The sequence below is a fragment of the Morone saxatilis genome, unplaced genomic scaffold, assembly GCF_004916995.1.
Source record: "Morone saxatilis isolate NCDOM2014 unplaced genomic scaffold, NCSU_SB_2.0 Contig10, whole genome shotgun sequence".
Taxonomy (NCBI): Eukaryota; Metazoa; Chordata; class Actinopteri; family Moronidae; genus Morone; species Morone saxatilis.
The window spans coordinates 17,505,045-17,508,488 of NW_023339652.1; the positions used below are offsets into that span (position 1 = coordinate 17,505,045).

Consider the following 3,444-nt stretch of genomic DNA (forward strand, 5'->3'; position numbering starts at 1 on the left):
GAGTAAAAGGCTCCTCTGGCATTACGGAGGGCCTTTCTATAATTTTTAAGATTATTTTGCCAAATTAAGCGATATTTAATTAATTTCAAAGTGCGCCATTTTTTTTCTGATTTCTATCTTGTGGTGTAGTTGCAGATTGCACCATCTTCGCCTCACCCTCCTGTTCTAAAGACAAGAACAACAGATTTGTTAGCATCTGGGTTTAGCAAACTTGTGTATTTTGCAGACTGGTGTAGTGATCGGATCTCACTTCCCTGTTCTATATGCAAATATACACTTTTATGGCTGAACCCTACACAGAATTTTGTCAGTCTTCATTATTATTATCCAGTTGGCTGCTCAATACGAAGATTTTACTATTTGTTCCTGTTTTTTTTCCAGTTGTGTTACACACTGAACTCCTACAGCCCATCGCTTTTACATTGCTGTCAGCAGCCCTGCAGCAGAGACGCTCCATGGTGGCTGGGGGATTTTGTAACTTTATGAGCAGGACACACTTACCTTTTCAGCTGTGTGGAAATCTGATGTTTTCACGTCACAGATGGCAAAGACAAAGCTCCCATCACACAGCGTCTCTCCTCGTGGGTTACTGACAGCCTGTCACTCGTAGAGTAACTCACAGCGGACAGCAGTAGAGGAGGTTGTTTTTTGCACAAAGAACATTGTCCACTTGTGATCGGATCAACAAAGATGCAGGTTAATACCAGGTGCAAACAGGCTTTTCACATTAACAACCTCTAAATTTTACACATAAATACAGTAAAAATGCCCACAGTGTAGAGCCTGGCTGCTGGCTACACTGATCAGGTTTATTTAAGCCAATACCGATCCATTAAAATATGCTGAGATCGCCCCCGGCACTGATACTGATTCATAGGCCTGAATCAGCACTAATACTGATTCATAGGCCTGAATCAGTATCAAGTATTCCTGTAAGGAAATTCACCTGAATATAGGAATTGTGTTTTCGTTACCTTAGAATGAATGAGACATTTTTATCTATAGACGCTGCAGGTCGCCTTCCATCGAGTTCGCTATGTTAAACCACTCTGTTTCTACAGTAGCCCAGAACGGACAAACCAGTTTACAATTATACCATTTAGTGTAGCAGAGCCTTTCCAATGAGCAAAAACAACAGCACCCTGACTGTGTTTGAGCTGAATGGAACAGAACTTTAATTAGCATCACTAGTATCACCTGTGTTTACCCTACTATATTTAATGTCAAAATGGCTGCTGTGAAAAAGGCCTATTGCCCAAGTTGCTACATGAAGCACATTGCATGATTGCACGCATACGTTTGTACTGATTTGGCTCGGGCCAACTCTGTTTGCTGGAGAGCCAGAGGAATTGCAATCAACCTTCTCTTCTACCATCATCCACAACAAACTGAACAACATTAACACTAATTTTCAGCTGTATATTTGTGTCCCCTACCTGTGTAAGTGCTTTGTAATTGGTGAAATTGACACAAAGGCGGATTCAGGCGGATGCAGGCGAACGCGGCCATCTCAGGAGATCAAACAGCTTTATCTTGCAGACACTGCCTCTCTCTCACCACTCAGACATGATTAAAGAAGCAAATACAGAGACGGAGAAAGAAGCTGCATGATGGATTGGCACTCGCGGTTATTTTTGCCTCTTTTATTTTTCATTTGTTTTGCCAAAATGTGGAAATTGGATACATCTTAATCCTTGAAAAACTGACAGCCTGGAACTTTGCACACGCCTCTCTCTCTCTCTATGCCTCTCCCTCCCTTTCTTTCTTTGTTTGTCTGAGGGGAAAAAACAAACTAATATCCTCCATGGGAAGCCGTGCACTGTAAATGATGGATTGTAGTTGACAGTTTTGAGGCAGGTGATGGTACGAAAGCAAAAATTGCAACAACTGAGAGGATGTCCAACTGTGCCACCCTGTCATCATGAATAAAAGACAAAGCTGTGAAACCTTCGCTCGTGGATACCCGGGTTTGATAGCTTGTTGTTCGCCTGCGAGGCGCTTTCATCGTGTCATAACCGAACATTATTGGAGAGGAAAGCAGGACGCCATGTTGTTTAACAGTATTACACATTCCATCACAAAACTCCCCCACACTCACAGACAAGAGGGGCTGTCAGCAGGTTATCAGAACTCGTACATTAGTGTGTTTTTCCACAAAGACGATACACTATCATAATCAATTCTCCCTGCTTCCTATTGATACTGCCATCACTTCTTGTATTCTTAGCATGTCAATATCTGTCAATGACTGCAATACTTTTTTGTTTTTATAATGTTTGCACTGCCAACTCTGGACAGCTCATTTCCCCTTAAATTATAGACTCATCCTTATCTTTTAATAGACTTCTCTTTTTCTCTCGGCACTGTTCCCTCCATGCATGGAAACTTGAATTATGGATAACACTCTCTTAACTCGTCTCTCGGTCTGCTGCTCTGTCCATTACTCCTGCTCCTCTGTATTCCCACTACAGTTTAAGTGTTTATGGCATTCTGCATAGGTTTTTGAAGCACTTATTTCCTCCCAGACATGATAACACAGGCCTTTTCTTGTTTCCATCCAGTGTTTCTTTCTCCCTTTGGTTGAAAATTACACTTAAACTGCCTCTTCTTACCTCCTTTTCTTTTTTATCTTTCCATGCTGTTCTTTATTAGTGCCATAAAAAAAACTAGTTAAACTATTGAAAACTGTTTTTAATTTAGTCAAAAAAATAATGAAATAGAAAATAAATAATTAATTTGCCAGATTCAAGCCCATCTCTACAAAATATTAGTAAAATGAGCAACCAAACATAACCTAACATTACTCGAAAGTAAAAGCCTGATTAAAAAGATTAATTTCCCTTTAAAAATACTGAGAAAACTCACGGTTCTAATATCTAGAGGCAGTTAGTTTCACAGTTTAGGGGCATAAAAACAAAAGGCACCAGTACTTTTATGGGACAATTATCGATTCTGCTTATCAGCCTGATTTTTTTATCTTTATCTTTATCTTTTTTCTGCATTGAAAAAAAGTTGTCCAAGACTGATTTTCAGCATCAGCACAACTGTTTTATTATCTCTGTCAGAACACAGTGTTTGTGAAATAAAACCATGTTTTGGAGCATTCCTTCCTCTCCACCATGACTCCTTCTTGTTACAAGTTGTAGTTGTTTATTTTGCAGTGCGATACTGTCAGAAAAATAGACCTGCATTGATAAAAATAATTGATAAACTTGGACACATACGATTCCAATGCAATTTTGTAAGTGGACAGCCATGCTAACAGCTCTGTGAGGCTGTACCTGAGTACAGTGGTGCTTTGATCTAATGCTAAACGTCAGCACGCTACCATCAGAATTAGTGTTAGCTTTTTGATGTTTAGCAGATATGATGTGGCATATATGTAGCATGCTAACATTTGATAATAAACACAAAGCAGTGTGGCGCCCTGGTAGCTCACCTGGT

The 3,444-nt window shown here is 39.9% G+C and overlaps 1 protein-coding gene across 1 annotated transcript in view; it reads right to left on the reverse strand.

Moving 5' to 3' along the window:
• Positions 1–3,444, reverse strand: part of slc41a2b (solute carrier family 41 member 2b) — a 51,298-nt gene that overhangs the window by 3,356 nt on the left and 44,498 nt on the right. The window lies entirely within an intron of this gene.